We start from the raw sequence: 19,528 nt of genomic DNA, 5'->3' as shown, positions 1-19,528 counted from the left end.
CTTAGTTTCATGATTCCAAAAATAATTAAATGTGGATAGAGAATAAATGATAACAGCTCACAGTAAAATGTGAACATTTGGGCAATCTGTGTGAGGAATATCAGGAATTCTTTGCACTACATTTTTTCCAACTTTTCTGTAAGTTTGAAATTATTTCAAAATTTAAAAATAGTATTTTGTTTAAGCCGACAATTGTGAGAAGTACAAGGAGAAAGAGGCTAAAACCATAGTGGTGGTGTAGGACTTCAAAATGCCACTCTCCTTCTTTGGCAGACTGGGTACATACAAAACAAACACATACAGGATTTAGAAGATTAATAAGCTTAATTTAACTGACATACTTAGAACTTTGTACCTGTGAGAGAATAGGTACTATTTGCAAATGACTATGGACACTTAAATAAAGAGGTAATAATGAGCCTCCTTCTTGGACTCATTCCTGACTTTAATGGTGGCTCCATTTCTAGTGTGAATCACCACATCACCTGTAGAGTGCCAGGAGAAAGGGGCCGAGAGAATCCCAGCCACCAGGACTCTAAAGAACCTCCCCCCACACCAAGCCCTCCAAAGACCCAAGAACTTTTAAAAAATGTATTATGAAAGTTTAAAAACATACACAAAAATAAAGACTATAAAGAAACTCCAAATGCCCATCACCCTGATCAGTTATTATAATTTTGACACACTGGCTACATCTATCCCTTTTTTGCTATAATTTTTTTGGGGGTTGTTTGTTTTTACTTCTGAATGGTTTACTTGCCAAATAGCTGGAAAGAATTACTGGTTTAAGAAAAAAAATCAATATAACTTTTACTGTATCTTTAAAATATCACAAATAATGAGGATTAGGGAGGGCATTTGTGGTGAGGAACATGGGGTGTCATATGTAAATGCTGAATCTAAATTCTACAGCTCAAACTAACATTATACTGTATGTAAACTAACTGGAATTCAAATAAAAACTTGGGAAGAAAATAAAGCAGAAAAAAAAAGGAGGCATTTGGAAATTTTATGCTTTACCTGCCATTTTAAACCTATATTATTAAAATATATGTATAGTGAAAAAATCTTTTTAATAAATAAATATCACAACTAAGTTTGAAAAATCATCTGGCATCTTACTGTTTCTATAGAGGGACAACTCAGATCTTGTTCATCAGCCTGCTAAACTTTTAGCTTCTTTTTCAGAAACGTAGACATCATCCAAAAAATGTTCTGATATCCTTGTTTTTAACTGTTGTGGCTTGCTGAATCAAAGCAACTGAGTTTGATACATGTTCAATGTCATTTCCTTCAAGAATTAACTCCTCTTCCCAGGCTTGAGATATTTAATGAAAAAGCAACACCTGCCTCATCCAAACCCTGTAGATGTATTTTTCACTTGAGAGATTTCTAATTTCAACAAGAGAATCATTCTCCTAACACTGTTGATGGGGAAGTGAGCCTACATGGAGCTCATCTTGGAACAGAAGCCCAGCATAACGCCCTTGATCATGCTCTGGACATGACTACAGGCAGAAAAGAAGTGGCTCTGGTTCACTCTATTTCCCCACCATCTAAGACTATACTTTCAGGGATCATTTCTATAGTTTGCTATTTCCCCACCATCTGTCAACTCAGAGCCTCTTCTTTCCAAGAAGACAGTTCTAAACTGAAGTGACTGAAGCTCCTTCGCAGGCTTCCTCTGGGGCCCTTCACAATAATAGTGTCCCTTCAATACGATGTTGACATTTTCTGGAATGTTGACAGGATGACTGCTGAGAATGGTCCTCATTCTTTCTCACGGTAGATGTGGCAAAGAGAGTGCCATGGTATTTTAAAGCAACTCTCTAACATTTTCACCCTGAAATACTTCTGTGTATAGACTTTTCTTCCCAACCACAATTCCACTACAACCAACAAAATAAAAAATAATCCCTTAATATCCTCTGTTCATCGTGCAAATTTCCTTGACACAAGAACTCTGAATTCCCAAGTTCCTCACACAGGAACCTTCATCCTAGCATGGTAGACCCACAGCAAACACGCTGCCTGTGGAGGTCAATCTCTTTAGACAAGGAAGCTGGAGCTTTGAGCACCCTTACACACAAGGAACTATGCTGCTAGGAAACTCTGAAAAAAGACAAATTTCTACATGAAGCCAAAAGATGAAAATCCATTTTTTTTTTTAATTTTAAAAAAGATTTGAGAGAGAATGAGTACGGAGAGGGGTAAATGGAGAAGCAGACTCCCCGCTGAGCAGGAGTCTGACATGGGACTAGATCCCAGGACCCCGGGATCATGACCTGAGCTGAAGGCAGATGCTTAACAGACTGAGCCACCCAGGCACCTCAAACAATCTATTCTAAAAATGGAGAAAAAGAGGTTCCTGGGTGGCTCAGTTAAGCATCTGTCTTTGGCTCAGACTGTGATCTCAAGGTCCTGGGATTGAGCCCCACGTCGGGCTCTTTGCTCAGTAGGGAGTCTGCTTCTCCCTTTCCCTCTCCCTCTCTGCTCTAACAAATAAGTAAAAAATATTCTTAAAAAAGAAAAAAGAAAAACGGAGAAAAATAGTGCCATTATAGGTTCAAAGAATAAATACCCTTCATAAAAGGTACTTATATCCCAAAATAAAAATAATCAAAAAATATAAAGAATTGAGGGCACCTAGGTGGCTCAGTAAATAAATAAAATCTTTAAAAAGAAAAAAAAGGGCAGCCCTGGTGGCTCAGCGGTTTAGCACCACCTTCAGCCCAGGGTGGGATCCTGGAGACCCAGGATCGAGTCCCATGTCAGGCTCCCTGCATGAAGCCTGCTTGTGTCTCTGCCTCTCTCTCTGTCTCTCATGCATAAATAAATAAAATTTAAAAAAAAGGAAAGAAAAAGAAAAAAAAAAGAACATAAAGAATTGGCAAAGGGAATATCAACTCCAAAATACACATGAAAAAAATTCACTCTACCTAGTAATCAAATAAATACTCAAATAATGACTTGCTATTTGTCATCTAAATTAGCAAAGATTTAAAAAAAAAAATACAGTGATAGCAAAAATTTGTCTCTGTAACTGGGTAAAAGGTTTTCTGGAGAACAGTTTGTCATATGTTCCAAAATCTTTATTTTTTCCCAGGAACTGTCCTAAAACAAAGTCATAAAAAGTGTACACATAATTATATAAATAAGGATTTCATAGCAATAGGTCTTATTTCTAATGTGGAAAAAGACTTGGGGTGGGGGTGTTGGGGCGAGAGGTACTAACCATCTAAATGTCCACTAGTAAGACAATGTTTAAATAAAATCATGGTATGTCCTACAATGGAAATACTAGAGACTAGTATCACAACTGACAGTGTGGCCCATGGACCAACTGTAACTGGCCCACAATGAAATAAAGAGTTTAAGCCAGAGTATGAATTACCACAAAAAAAAAAAAAAAAAAAAAGTAAACAGCAAGATATTCTCAGCTAAGAAATCAGTATGTTGATCTACATCTGGCATAAATACCTTCTCTTGCCCAAAATGGCAAGAAACAGTCTGCCTGCCCCTTTGTACAGTACCACTACAGATTCCACCCCCAAAATATATCCCAAGTTTGCCCACATCCCTCTACCCCTACTGCTACCACCGAACAAACACAAATGACCTGGACCGTAGAGTGTCATAAATCTAGTTAGTCCGCTGCTACTTTTGTGCCCCTACAGCTTTTTTCCAGAGTAGCCACAGTGATTTTATTCCCAGCTTTATGGAGATATAATCAAGGTCATCATTTGGAAATGACCATCAAACCATGCTTATTTTCAAGATAGGTTACTAACAGTTTAAAATCTTAACAATATCAATTCTGGAAATAAATTGAAATTTACAGAAGTAGAATAAATCCAGAACAGGCCAGTAACTATAGAAGAAACTGAAAATTTTAAAGAATTAGCACTGAGGTTCTCAGTGTGGCAGGGACTTTTAAATGCTTACTGGTATCTGGTTCTCCTCTCTCTTGACACACACATGCTTGACACACTTCTTACCCTTGCAGTCAGGCCACTGACTAATTCTACCTTCAACAGACTGAGCTGAAGCTGTGCGAGGACCTCTTGCCCTCACCATAGCAAATCCCGAAACTAGGTGTCCACATGGCGGTATCACACGATGAAACAAATATTAAACAGGGTTTCTTTCTATGCAACTATTCTCAGAATTATATAGTAACAGTTTCCTACTGTATTTATCACTCATATGTTAAGTACTTTCCTTGTCAAATAGTTGAAAATAATTTCATCAACTGTCGATATAATGATTAAGATATTATACTACAGAGTTGGGAGTAGAAATAATTGCATTTACTAACAAATGTTGAGGATATCTCACCCACACTTTGAAAAGCAAAACAAATAAACAGCAAAACAAAAAAACAAAAACTCTACATCATTTCCTTCCTCTATTCCTTTGATGGCATGTAAAAGTCTGCTAAGTCTTAGTGGAGAAAAACTAGAACTTTCTCACCAAAATTAGAAACGAGACACTATTTTGTAATAAAAATAAAATGCTATCTTCTCTACTTTCTAACACTGTCCTGGAGATGCTATCCAATGCAACTAGATAAGAGACTGTAATGAGTGGTCTAAGAATTGGAAAAGGAGTAAAACCATTCACAAATAATATAATGATATGTCTGGAAAACTCAAAAGAATTGATAAGTATTACAAATCAGAGATTTAGAAGGTTACACAATAAATATATCAAAATCAATAGGCTTCATTTTTAACAGAGAAATTCTATTAGAAAGTACAATGAAAAAAAAAGTACAATGAAGAGAAAACTCTACTTATGAAAGCAAAATAGTAATAAAATATCTAAGTAGAAGCTTAAGAAGAACCTCTGAAGAGAGGTGTAAAAACACTGCCCTCCAAAACACAACAAATTTGAACAAATGGAAAGACATACTATGTGCTTGGTAGGGATATATAACATCATAAAGATGTCAGTCCTTCCTGTACTAATTTATATATTTAACAGAACCCCAATAAAAATACCTTCAAGGTTTTGTTTTTTTTTTTTAAGAACTAAACAAGCATATTATAAAGTTCATCTGTTAAAAACAACCAACTAAGGATAGGGAAAGAAATGAGGAGGACTAGCCCTACCAGATATTTAAAAAGGATAGCAACGGTGCCTGGGTGGTTCAGTCAGTTAAGCATCTGCCTTCTGCTCAGGTCATAATCCCAGGGTCCTAGGATCCAGCCCTGGTCAGTTGGTTAGGTAGGTAAGTTGGGCTCCCTGCTCAGCAGGGAGTCTGCTTCTCCCTCTAGCCCTCATGCTCACAAGCACGCTCTAATAAATAAATAAAGCCTTAAAAAAAAAAAAAAAGCATAGCAGTGGCACACAATTAGACATACTGACTGATGAAAAAGAATAAAAAATCCACAAATGGATTTAATTTTGTATGAAATTTATCACAAGGGTAGCATATCAAAACAGTGGGGGAAATACTTATTAAAAAATGGTGCTGGGAATAATGCAATAACAATATGGGGGGGGGGTGGATCTATTCTTCACACACCAGGATGTGTACAAGGATAAATATTTAACAACCTGGCAATGAGGGAAACTTTACCACTATGACTCAAACTCCAGACACAATAAGAAAAAGTATCACCAGAATTACACAAAAATTTTACAATTTGCATAACAAGACATCTTAAGCAAAGTAAGAAGGAAAATGAGCAAATATTTGCAACAGAGAAATGGCATCCAAAAATGGAAGAAAAAGACAATCCTTTGGAGAAGTGTCCTAAAGGAATAGGAACAGGTAATTCACAGAAAAAGGAATGCAAATGACCCTCAAACATGTGAAAAGATAGACGGCCAATCAATCTCAAGCATTTTGTGAGAAATACAAGTAAAATGTCAAAACTACATTGGGATACCACAAAATCCTATTCTGAAACAAAACAGTCGGGAAACAGATTTTCTGATACCCTGCTTGTGAAAATGCAAAATGGCACAACTCCTCTAGGGGGGAATTCGGCAAGATGAGCAAAATTACATATGCAATTAGCCTTTAGCCCAGCAATCCCATTTGTAGGAATCTATCCAAAGGGTATACCGGCAAAAAGAAAAAGAAAAAAAAAGAAAAGAAAAGGATTTCTGCACAAAGCCATTTAATAATAAATCTGGAAACAATCCAGTTGTTCACCAACATGGCCTGGTTGACTAAGTAAGGTGTGGTAACCCATGAGCAGTGTGCCACTATAAAAACAAGAGAGGAACTGTGCAAACTACAACATGGATAAACCTAGAAAACATGATGCTAAGTAAAAGCAGCCAGACACAAGGGCCAGAAAGTGTACGATTCCATTAAAATGAAATGTCCAGGGGCACCTGGGAAGCTCAGTCATTTAAGCATCTGCCTTTTAGCTCAAGTCATGATCTCAGGGTCCTGGGATCAAGTCCCACATCAAAGCTCCCTGCTCCATGGGGAGTATGCTTCTCCCTCTTCCTCTGCCTCCCCCCCCCACTCATGTTCTCTCTCTAGCTAACTCTGCTATCAAATAAATCTTTAAAAAATAAATAAAATGAAATGAAATGCCCAGAATGGGCAAATCCAAAGAGGTATGAGGCAGGTTGGAGTTTGCCAGAGGCTTGGGCAGTAGTGGTAGGGACCAGAGGGAATGGGGGGCTGATTGCTAATGGCAATAGGGTTTCCGTGATGAAAACATTCTAGAATCAGGCAGATAGCGTAGTCACAAAGTTGTGCAAGCATTACCACTGAGAAAACACTGAATTGTATACTTTAAAGGGGGGAGTATATGAATTAGATCTCAGTTCTTAGAGAGGAATTCCTAGCCATACAACAATGGAATGATCTCAAGGATATACTGTTAAATGAGCAAACCAAAAGATGACTATGTGTGGTATGCTACTTATTTAATGGGTACAATATCTGAATATCAAAATAGATTAAATGCAAAAGATTGAAACGCATCAAATATGTTGAAGTCCTTAGTTTACAATGATTCAAAAAAATAAAATTTAACTGGTCCCTTTTGAAGGATGTTAAAGAACCAAATCCTTATTCTGAAAGCTGGTAAATGAAAGGCAAGAAACAAGCATTTATCCTTACCTATGTTATTCAAACTTTATCACATAGTTAATGAGGGGAAGTTTCTCTTTAAAAAAGTATTTCAGTATTAAATGAGGAATGAATGATAGAATTTGTAACCATTAATGAGTTAAAGATGCAATGACTGTCACAAGATCTTATGTGGTCTCCTCAACTGAACGAGGGCAAATTTATTATGTAACCAATAAAATATGGCAGAACTGATCATACACAAGTTCTCAGACTAGGTCAAAAAGGGCATTGTAATCTTCTGTGTTGGTGTACAGAATCACTTTCCCTGGAATGCCCTGAGGACCCTGAGCAGCCCTGTGAAGACCTCCCACATCAAGAGGAACTGGGCCCCCACCCCAAGATATCTGGCATTCACTTACCCAGCCATGTGACTGAGCCAGCTTGGAAGCGAATCCTCTGGCCCAGTCCAGCCCTTGGATGACTGCAGCCCAAGCCAACACCTGGCTGCAACCCCACAGGATACCATGAACCAGAACGACCAACCCAAGCGGCTCTCGAATTCCTGACCCCCAGAATTTTAGGGTGATTTGTTATGCAACAAGTTTAACACTCTTTTCTCTCCTTTTATACGTATTGTAAATTCTCCACAATAAGATATTTCAAAACAGTAAGTTGGCTAATTACAGAGAATCCTTTAAGCAATCCCTTTATTCTTATCAGAGCAGACAACAGGTTAAATGGAAAAAGAAAAAGAGCAAATAAAACCTCACTCTTTCACATGTATCTCACAGTCTCTTAGGAAAAGGGTATCAGAGGTTATCTCGATCCTCTCAAAAAATTCTATCAGGTAAAATTATACCTATTTTGCAAATAAAAAAGATCAATAAAAGCAACAGAGAAAGGAGCAACTTTTTCAAGTTGCAGAATAGCTGAAGCAGGGTACAGAAAGGCCGTTCTTTCCACCATACCTCAAAGCCCTTCTGACCTTGAAATTTCTTCATCAAGCCGTCAGAACCAAAGGTGCGAAGGTCCAAATCTGTAAATTTAGTATGTAAACACCATCTCCCATCCCTTACAAAGCACCTCCCCATGTCCCCTTTGCTCATCAACAAACACAGCGTCATTCAGTGTGCCCCTGTTAATGCTAAGCAACCAGAAATTGCTGAAGGAAGGAAAAAAATAACAAAGCTCAAAGCTCCCACTCCATATCGCAGATTTCTGTGTGACTCTGGATGGGGCTGTTCTTCAGGAATGATCATTAGAGTTAACAGTGGATCAGATTCTCCAAATTTCTCTATTTGCCACTTACTTGTTTTCAGAATCAAAGGGGGCAGGAGGCAGGATACAACCAATGTCATGCTACTATATTTCCTTCCTTGTTCCCAAGAGTAAATCACATAATTGGGTACTGTATAATCATTTAAAAATCACAAATATGGGATCCCTGGGTGGCGCAGCGGTTTGGCGCCTGCCTTTGGCCCGGGGCGCGATCCTGGAGACCCGGGATCGAATCCCACATCGGGCTCCTGGTGCATGGAGCCTGCTTCTCCCTCTGCCTGTGTCTCTGCCTCTCTCTCTTTCTCTCTGTGTGACTATCATAAAAAAAAAAAAAAAAAAAAAATTAAAAATCACAAATATGTTCTTAAAAAGAAAGCCCTAGTCTACTTTTTAGAGTCTAATAGATACTCTACATTAAAACCATTCTTTTTCAAATAACAATATTGAATATTTCATTTTAGGTAACTACTCTTTGTCAGATGTTTAGTTTTTAAAGCATTGAACAGATTGTTCCACATTCATAATTTAATCCAATCTTGACGACTATCCCCCATGTTACAAAGAAAAAGCTTAGGCCCAGAGAGGTTTCGTGACTTGCCAAAGGTCAAAAGGCAGGGAGTGGTAGGGCTAGGATTGGGACTGATCACGTGTGGCTCCAAAGCCCATCTTCTAACCACTTTACACAGGAGGAAAACACCCTACAAAAATCACCCAACAAATAAAGCCTAAAGGTAAATACATGGTCTTAAATTCTTGCTCTCTCTGGATCCATCTAAGCATGGCTCTGGGCTTCCTTTGGTCAGGTTGGAATGATAAAGGAGAACGTGCTATTTCCCCACACCTAGGTGAAAAACAACAACTAAAGGACATACACACACACAAAATCAACATAGAGGATATTTACGTTACTTCCAAAGTCGTTTCTGAGAACAGTTCAGGGGGGCGGGGATGGGGAAGACAGCCAAGATTTCCATGCTAAGGAAAGAAAAAGGAAATAGGGATTCTGGAACTAACTTCCAGGACATATTTCTCAGGCTTAAAATAGGCTTGACCTTAGGATTGTCATGAGAAAAGCCAGAACAAATGAAGTCATCATATATAAACTGTTTGTTCTCAAGAACATGACTAGTGGGCACAGGACACAGAAGTAGGTTAAGGGACACCATAGATTAGCCGACACCACTTCTCCAGCTAAGAAGTTTTCCTGCAGGTCACACATTAAAGTCACTACTACAGTCTCAAAACTGTTCATGTGACTTCAGAGGGGCTTCAGCCTCAGAGCTCCCATGGGCTTGCTCTCCCCCAGACAGCCTGAGGATGGGCAGAGCAAAAGGCTGCTCCCTGAGAAGTCAATCTGCTAGGGCAGTTGTGGGCATCCCCGGTGACACTGACACTGGCCACATCTGGCTGGCAGAGGCAGCAGCCTCAGGAGGAGGGGCGATCCGATGCACACGGCCATGTGGAATCCCATCTGTGCCCAACAGGTGCCCACAGAGCGCGCAGGTGGGGACCCAGGCCCCGCACATATGGAGAACAGAGGGGATGGCTTATAGGGGAGACCCAAAGGAGGAATAAGAACTGAGTGAAAAGGGAGTAAAAAGTACTTTAGACTGAGGCCACATACATACCAAGTCCACAGCCAGAGGGACAGACACATTTAGGAAAACTGGCTCAAATATAATACATACACTGAGGTGTTTATTTTTCATTAAAGATTTTATTTGAGAGAGAGAGAGAGAGAGCGCACAAGCAGAGGGAGAAGTAGGCTCCCCACTGAGCAGGGTGCCTGATATGGGTGGGACTCAATCCCAGGACCCCAGGATCATGACCTGAGCCGAAGGCAGATGCTTCACTGGCCAAGCCACCCAGGCGCTCCCATACTGAAGTTTTCAATAAAACTTTTACTGAAGGTTAACATACTCACAGAAAATATAAATCATAAGTATGTAGCTTGGTGAATTGTCACAAAATGAACCCACCCACATAACTACCATCCAGGTCAAGAAATAGAACTACCAAACATAGAAGCCCTTATGCCGTCTCCAAATCGCTACCCCGCCCTCTTTCCCTTAGGTCAGCACCATTTTGATTCCCAAAACCACACCTCTGCCTGATTTTTAATTTTGTATAAATCAAAAAATATAGCATGAATCTTTTCTGTCTGGCTTCTTTCAATCAATACTTTGCTTGTGAAATTCATCCACGCTGCCGCAGGTAGCAATGGTTCTTCCATTTCTGCTGCCACAGACTATTTTGTTATATGCTTATTCCACAACTTACTCTTTTGGTGGACTTGAGTTACTTGTTTTTAGTTATTATGAATAATACTGGTATGAACATTCTAGTATATGACTGGTGAACATATGTACGCCTCTCTGTTGGGTATACACCTAGGAGTAGAATTGGTGGGTGAGAGAACATGCCTATGTTGGACTTTAGTAAAGTAGTTTTCCAACAGTTTTCCAAAGTAATCTTACCAATTTACATTCCTACTAACAGCATATGACATTTATTTCTTGTTTGGCTGGTTTTTGTCATAACAGACAAAATATGCTATCACAGTCCAGAGGAAATCTAAACTTTTGATGAAAATTTGCCATGCAAAAACAATGACTAAGAGTCTCTTCTCCAGCCTGAAATCCCCACATATACTCCTTTATATGAAATTTATTATTTACCAACGCAAATTCCTGAAGTTTACAATGCATAAAATCTTTTTTTTTAAGATTTTATTTATTCATTCATGAGAGACACAGAGAGAGAGAGAGAAAGAGACAGGGAAAGAGAGAGAGAGAGGCAGAGACACAGGCAGAGGGAGAAGCAGGCTCCATGCAGGGAGCCCAATGTGAGACTCGATCCCACGTCTCCAGGATCACACCACGTCTCCAGGATCACACCCTGGGGCTGCCCACAATATGTAAATTCTTAAAAGAATACACTCCATTACAAAGATCTGTAACATCGTTATTTCCAGGTCACAGGAAACACACACATAGGAACAGTATTTTGTTGTTGTGATCATCTATTGTCCCAAATGGCTTTCTAATAGTCACTTTCAAAAGAGGCTGAGTTTTTATGTCACTTGTATTATATTAAAAGGTAGAGAAGACGGGCAGCTGGGGTGGCTCAGCGGTTTGGCGCTGCCTTCGGCCCAGGGCGTGATCCCGAGGCCCTAGGATAGAGTCACACATGGGGCTCCCTGCATGGAGCCTGCTTCTCCCTCTGCCTATGTCTCTGCCTCTCTCTCTCTCTCTCTCTCTCTCTCTCCCCTTCTTTGTGTCTCTCATGAATAAATAAAATCTTAAAAAAAAAAAAAAAAAAAGTCGAGAAGAGAGAGCTAGAATGGGCTCCAGGTTGGCTTTTTAGATTTCTTTGCCTGATCACAAAGGAAAGACTGATCTTCTACCCTCCCACCCTTCTCCACTATGAACATCCCCTGCCCCTAAACAACAAAACATCACACACAAACACAGACACCCCAGGAAGAACGAAGAAAAGGGGGCAGAAATTGTGTGAAGGACACTTCCTTCCTTTTTCTTTTTACAGGGCTCAAAACCTGTCCCTCCCATGTGCCCATTGTCAAAACAGGAGCCCTGAAGACAAAGGACAGGCTGGCCTGGGAGGAGGTGTCACAGGCTTACTAAGGTGGAGTAGGTGGCCGGCTCCGCAGACACCAGGAGGGGAGGCTCCCTTCGTCAGGAAGAACACTGGATCCCCGGCAAACAATGCTGGCAGACACTGCTTTAGGGAGATTCAGCACAAGGCGGAGGGCTCAGCAAGTGAGGGCAGGATGGGGTGGGGTAGGGTGAGGGTGGTAGCAAAAGATTCAGGCGGACATGTCAGTGTGGAGAGGAAATCTGTGTCAGGTGGTGGGATCTCATCCTTGGAACCTGGTATCAGCAAAGGAAAGAGTAGGTGCAAAGGATGCCTCCACTGTAGGGAAACCAGGGCCCTGGCAGGCAGCTGGGCTAGGATGGAAGAGCAAGACCCATACCTGGCTGTGGAAATTCAGACAGTAATAGGTATACAATAACAAGGTCCAGTTATTAGCAATGGGACTGAGTCCCAGAGTGTGGAACTAGAGGGACTTTAATGTCCTCCTCCTGAATTGGGGTAGGCGTAGGGGTGGTCACCCAGTGAGGATGAGGACAAACCTAGCCAAGGTTCGAGAAGGGCGATGATGGTGAGGCAGGCAGGATTATCGCTATCGGCAGAGAGGGGAATTCTGAAAATATGAAAAGCAGATATAATTCACTTCTATTCCCTGTCAAACACCAAATGTCACCTGGCTTCTGACACTCTTCTGAGCCACTGCCTGCAGAGGCACCAAGACTCCCAGAAATGCCCTGCAGAAGCCTCACAAAGGCCACAGCTGCCCTCACCCAGGCCCTTTCATAGACAAGGGCTGCTTCTGATGCCCTCCGTCACTCACCGGCAGCCCCTCCACCACAAGGCCGGAGACCCCTCATCTAGCAACACTACGGGCCACTCACCTGCACTGAGGCTCCTGACCCCAAGCTCAGCCTCCTCCCACTCTCCTCCTGGGCGACATCACGGTCTATCTGGCAACACCACCACCTCCCCATTCCTTCTCCATGACTGTGACTACCACCTGCGCCCCCAGCCACACTCGGGACTTCACCTGGCAGGGCGCCCACTGGCTCTCCATGGACCACAGCTTCCCAGGCATCAGGTCTGTCCCGTATCTATCCCCATTTCCGTGTTCATAATAATCATTATTAAAAATAATAATAATAAGCAACATTAGAGAGTGTTTACTATGTGCTATATATGGTTCAGAGTGCTTGATATGTATCAATTCGTATCAATTCATTTACTCCTCCCAACACTGCTAAGATACAGGTGTAATTATTATTCTCATTTTACAGGATTTGAAATCTGAGGCACAGAGAGGTTGAGTAATTTTCCCAAGGTCCCACAGCTATGAATTGGCCATAAAGAGCTGAGAGTTGAAAACAGGTGGTCTGGCACCAAAGAGTGCACACTCTCTCCCTCTCCTTCCCTTCAGTTTGTTACATTTTATGAACACACACACAGAAAAGTGTGGAAATGCACTAAGGGATAGCGTTCCCCAAACAGAACACACCTGTAGAAGTAGCACCCAGATCAAGATGCAACACTAGCACACTAAAAGCCCCCCAGTCCCCGCAGTGAGGACCCTTGTGCTGACCTGTAATGGTGTAATTCATTCTGCCAGTCCTCACTCTTAGCACGACCACCGCCCTCCCGACCATGGCCTGGTGCTGAGCGGCTCTGCACACATTTCAGCACGCCTCCAGCACCTTCCTCAGGGCTGCCTAGCCCCCTCTCAGTGGCTCTCCTAGACCCCAGGCCCCTGGTCCCAGGCTTTCCTGCCCCCGCCACTCCCCCGCCTCTCCTGCCCCCCCCAGGCTCTCCTGGAAACACCCCCCCAGACTCCCCCAGGCTCCTCTGGAAACCCTCCACCTCCGGCTCTCCCGGGCTCCTAGTCTCTCCCAGCACCTGCTGCTGGGTCAAACCTTGCACTGGGACCCACCTGGCCAGCAGCTAGTGGACAGGGTGAGCAGCCTGAAACTCCATTCCCAGACCAGGCCCCGTCCACGTGACACACACAGCCTCATGGAGTGGGGAACGAGTGCACGGTGCCCACCTGCAGCTGGGTGCCAGGCACTGCCCAGGTCCCTTCTCTGGTGCCCCGACCAGAGGGACTATTCCCACTGTTCCCCCTTCTCTACTGGCTTCCTACAGCCTACCTCCCATACTTGGCACACTTACTTCCTCCTATTTCAGAAAGCAACCCTAAAAACATTCATCATAAGCAACTTTAGGAGGCAAACTAGAAAAGAAAAAGTTATCTGTTACAAATGACAAATGGATTAATAACATCTAACTTTTTAAAAATCCCATACAAACTGAAAACCCTCCAATTCTCTAATATGAATTGGCCAAAGTAACAGTATACAAAAGAGAGATTACAAATATGGTTGATACACACTTGGGAAAAGACCGAGCTCCACTTCTAATCAAATGGATGTAAATAAAATTGGCCAAAATTAAAAATTGATGATACAATATCCTCCCAGACTAAACTTTAATTCCTGAATCAAATCAGCAGGGTACGGGGCCCACTTACTGTGGCCCCACCTGAAGTCCATGAACAGCATTCTGCCGCCAGTTTGCACTGAGACACACTCATGACCATGTTTATCAAGGGAATGTTGCTGAGAGCCTCATCCCTTAAAAAGGGCCCAGAAGAGTAATTTCTTTAGGTCTCAGCTCAGAAACTATACTTCTCCTGAGGCTCTAGCTTATGTCAATCTCAGGAATTCTGGGACTGTCTTCCTCTGTGTTGAGGCTGTGGAAGCTCAGAGTCTAACGTGGGACCCGACCATCACCCCCCAACCAGGCAAGTGTCTGTGGCATGCATTGCCACATATGACCTAACTCCTGACTTAATGGTTTAGCCCATCTGCTGTGTCCCCTTGGCCAGTTCGCTTCTCTGCTTATTTGTATCTTACTGTTAAGTATTCTCTAAATTACCTCAAATTCTTTTGAAACAAAGCAAGGTAGGGCTATTCTAATGATGTGGTTTTGTCACCCCTCTGCTGTTCTCCATCTCCCAAAAGGGACAAATCAGGTTGGGCTTTCATAGTTTTCATTTGTTACCATAGCTTTATGAGGTGTCTGTGTGTTGGGCTAATTAATGGCCTCTGGTTGTGCAAATCAGCTTCTTGCACAACAATTCCTACTTAATAGGTTCTTTCTAATTGCCTTATTGAATATCATGTAAGTCTCTCAAAATGTTCTTTCAGGAAGACTATATGGCTTTTTTCCCCAAGATGGAGATGCTATAAAAAATCAACAAATTTGACAAACTGTTCAAATTCCAAAAGGGCTTAGAACTTTCCAATAAATAAAGAATTCTTAAAAAAAAGAAAAAAAGAAAAAATAAAGAATTCCTACATGATAAGAGATAATACTCAGCTATAAATTAAATGCATTTTACAATATGTATGATCTATCTATTCCATACACTTTCTTGATGAAAAAGCTAATTTCAAAGAAGTTGCCAAAACAAAACATGACAGGGACGCCTGGATGGCTCAGTGGTTGAGCGCCTGCCTTTGGCTCAGGGCGAGATCCCATGATTCTGGGATTGAGTCCCATATATCAGGCTCCTTGAAGGGAGCCTGCTTCTCCCCCTGCCTATGTCTCTGCCTCTCTCTCTGTTTCTCATGAATAAATAAATCTTTTTAAATTTTTAAAAAATAAAACAAAACATGGGAAAAGAAAGCACATCAACTATGTCCCGTTCATTCTGGTGGAAGACAAATAAAATGTGGTAATTTATATGTCAATGCAATTATATACCATTCAGCCCAGAGAGACATCATTGTCTAAAGGTAGAAGAAATTAGAATGTTAAAGAACATAGTTACCCCAGCTGTAATTCCAAGAAATTGGGAAGTCAAATGAGGCTACCATCACATCACCCTGATTGGGTGTTCAGGTATTTGAAGAAACATCACAGACATGCTAGCAACAAAAAGAACTTAAGAGATCCAGACTCTACCTTTCTCACTCCCTGCCCTCCTTCCATTTCACAGGCTATATCAGTTAGGAAGCTTTTGGTTACAAATAAAGAAAATTAGCCTCAAATTATTACACAATAGATTTATCATTCATGTAAACACAAAGTTGAGAGTGAGATCTTCTGAACTTCAGGCAAGGTTCAATAGGACCCCGGCTCTGTGACTCTGCAACTCTCTGGGCTTGTTGTCACCCAGGAGTTGGCTTTGTCTTCGTTCTGGGGGTGGGGGAGTGAGATGCCCCTACCCATTCCACAGTCTGACTGAGACCATTTAGGTCACATGTCTACCCCTGAACTAGTAAGTGGGACCAGAGGAATTCCATGACATAGGCCGGAGTTGTAGATCTAATAGTGACCCAATAACTGGGGCAAAGAGGATGTTATGGCCCATCCTGGAACTGGGGATGGGCTCAGACCCACATAAACTTCATCACTGCTATGCATGGGAGAGAAGAAAAGGGGAAGAATTACAGATGTTACCAAAGAGGTATGGCAGGGACTGGCAAACTGTTCAAACCCAGTTCCTCTTCTCCCTAGGCCCACAGATAGATTGTATTTCCCAGCATTCAATGAAGTTAGGTGTGGCCAATGAAATGTGAAAAACGAACATGAACCACGTTTCAGCTCTGGCCCCTAAGAACCCCTCACCACCCTTTATCTCCTTCCCCTTCTGCGAGCCTGTCCGTGCAAACATGCACAGTGACCTCGGGACCATGTGAAGATGGCAGTCACAGATGGAAGGAGCCTTGGTCCCTGAATCACCATTTAGAGGAGAGTCTTGCACTGTGATCAAGAACACCTATTTTAAATTTTACATGACTGAGAAACTTCTATCAAGGTGGAGACTTTCGTATATTTTTGGGTTTGTCACAATAGTCAGCCTATCCCAACAGGAGAAAAAATTAAGGCCCACAAGGTTGGATGACTTACCCAAGTGATATCCAATGGAACACAAAAACACAGGATGCAATGATCTTACCAATAGAAGGCAAAAATAGAATTGAGAACATATAATAACCATGAAAGCATAGGATAAAAAGAGAAGTAATGGGTAATAGGGAGTGCTTGCATATCTCTCAGGCAGACTGTACCAGGAAGGGAGAAGGTCAACTGAAAGCCCTTTCTATTTCAACACTTGTTGAAATTTTCCCACAAGTTGTTATCCATTCTTCTCTTAGCAAACAGAAAAACTGGAAAGTTTCTCTGATAACTCAAAACACAAACTGCTTCAGGATCAAAATTAGGAACAATAACTCTCCTTACACATAAAACTGGTATTAATTCTAAGAAGCCGAAAAGCATTTGGGGATTTGGACTGAAACCTGGCATGGGGCAGTTGTTGCTCGGAGCAGTAGCCCCTTCCACCCAGAATGGCTCCTCCTCAGCCAACTGCCAACTGCCCAGGTCTGTGACCACTGTGCCATCAGGGAAGCACCCCACCGGCTGCAGGTGTGCCTAGCCAGGCCCGTTTTGGTCCTTCCCAGGGACTCCTATCCTGGAATTAAAGGCAGGCGCTCAGTCCATCTCCACTAATGAAGCCGTTAAACATGAGGGGAGCAGCTATTGGTGGGCACTCTGCCTGCTGAGCAGGAAAAATCAGTCCATGGAAATGAAGAGGACACCAAATGAGAGAGAGAGAGAGTCCTCACTTTGTTTGTCCCAGAGGTGGCATACCCTGTCCTTCCCATGATGTGCTTACAGAAGCCGGTTACAGTGGCCTAGAAGTTTCACTTCTGGCCTCAGCTGGCTGAGACCGGGCTGATGTCACCTACAGTCAAAAGAATCTTGACCAATACAATCAGGAAGAAAACCAGACAAATCAACAACGACAAAAAATTATGACATCAAGAACTTCAAAAAATAAAATGAAAAATGCAGAAATTTCAAAGTCTCATATGGAACCAGGCCACTGGGTTTGAATAAAAGCACTCCAATCACTACCTGTGAACGCTTGGGCGTACTGCTTTGCCTCCCACTCACCTCGGCGCTTTCTCTCTGAAGAGTGAAGCTCTAAGGTAACACTGTGCCCCAGGACTTTTATAAGGATAGTGTTAGTCAACACACATGAAGCATTTAGAACAGTACCGGGTATGCATTAAACATTCAATACAGGATAATTTTACTGTTGTGCTGCTCAATCCTCGTGGAGTTCCAGGTCAGTGACCCAAGTGTTAGTGAGTTAAGGTAGAACAAGCTAGACCAAAATAGGCATCAAACTAATCATAAAAAAACACATTTGTCCCTCCCCCAATCTGACACTCAGCAGCACACCATCAGATCTAGAAGCTCTTTTATTTTAATAAAAGGGTAATTTCTTCAGGTGCCCGCCAAGGCGGGGGGGGGGGGGGGGGGCGGCACTTCTACAGCCTCAGACCCCCAGGAACTTATTAGCAAAAATAGGCTTTGTCAGCCACCAGGGCACTCCTCTAGCCCACAGGCTACTCATTCCCTGCTGCCCTCCTCTGCTCCCCAGTCCTAGGGGCCATGGTGAGGCAGCCAGGAGGCCCAACACTGTTTGAGGAGAGCTCTATCCTGGAAGGTTCCCTAGAGGTTCCAGGGATCTCTCTTTCCTCTGGGCACACATGACATTGAGAGTTTGAACCCTTCATCTTATCTTCATCTTCTCTTTCCCTCTCTTTTTGACAGAATACCACAAAAACAAAAATCTCAGGGCGTTTCTTCCAGACATAAAATACTTCCTCCAACAGTTACATACTTCCTTCTTAGAGCTCTCCCTTCATCGATGTTCCTTTGCTACTTCTGCTGATTAAGTTAGCGAGAAACTCTCAGCAGAGCACTCATGAGGAAACTGCACAAAGTCCAGGGTCATTAGTCCCTGGAAGTGAGTACTGGAGGTGCTGAGCATGCAAGGCATGGGATAAAGCTTGGCAGGGGGTAGGAGCCATAAGAAAGCTGGACTCCATAGGTTTAAAAGGGTCTGACTCTGATCCTGGGGAGCCACAGAGGGTTTTAAGCAGGGCAGGGCATAATCAGACTAGCATTTGATCACTGTACCCCTTCTCTGAACCTCTGCTTGCAGGGCAGCAGATCCCCTGACGCTGTGTATATGGGTTCTGGTTAGCTGGGACCCAGAAAAATGCAGTCTGAAGACTTGTTTTACAGAAGAATAGCTTAGGTGGGGTAGACATTCCAAAAACTTTCCTCCTGAGGAAGAAATAACAAGAAGGTAGATCACTTTAGCAAGCTGGATCTCCAGTACTATAGAAGGCTAAAAATGGTGGGGGCAGGGCCACAGCTCTCATGCCACCATTTAGCAGCCTCCAAAGCAAATCTGGTGGGTAAGAGCCAGGGCCCAGTGTAAGGGTCACGATCAGAGGGCTTTCTAGAACCTGCTATGGGACAGACATGCTGCTCCAACTGGCCAGTGACTGCACCCTGCAAGAACAAGTTCAACTCCTATTAGCCCTGGCCAGAGAGACCACCTCCAGCCAGCCTACATCATTTTACTACAGCAGTAACTGAGCACAGTGAGCAAACTACACTGTAGCAAAGCTAGCCCTATAAACAACTGAACCTAAACCAAAACCCTGTGATTACCCAAGAGATTCACCGTGGGATCTGAAGCAGTCCTACATTGCAGAAATATTCTTGGCC

General features: G+C 42.4%; 1 protein-coding gene and 1 pseudogene across 7 annotated transcripts in view; one reads left to right on the top strand and one right to left on the bottom strand.

Moving 5' to 3' along the window:
• PDE8A (phosphodiesterase 8A) overlaps window positions 1-19,528 on the bottom strand; it is a 157,241-nt gene that overhangs the window by 119,682 nt on the left and 18,031 nt on the right. The gene's annotated exons all lie outside the window — the stretch shown is intronic.
• LOC140623985 (small nucleolar RNA U3) lies at window positions 1,559-1,689 on the top strand (annotated as a pseudogene).

This window comes from Canis lupus, chromosome 2 (genome assembly GCF_048164855.1).
Source record: "Canis lupus baileyi chromosome 2, mCanLup2.hap1, whole genome shotgun sequence".
Classification (NCBI taxonomy): domain Eukaryota; kingdom Metazoa; phylum Chordata; class Mammalia; order Carnivora; family Canidae; genus Canis; species Canis lupus.
The sequence above is the reverse complement of the archived record's forward strand: the minus strand, read 5'-3'. Positions and strand labels throughout refer to the sequence as shown.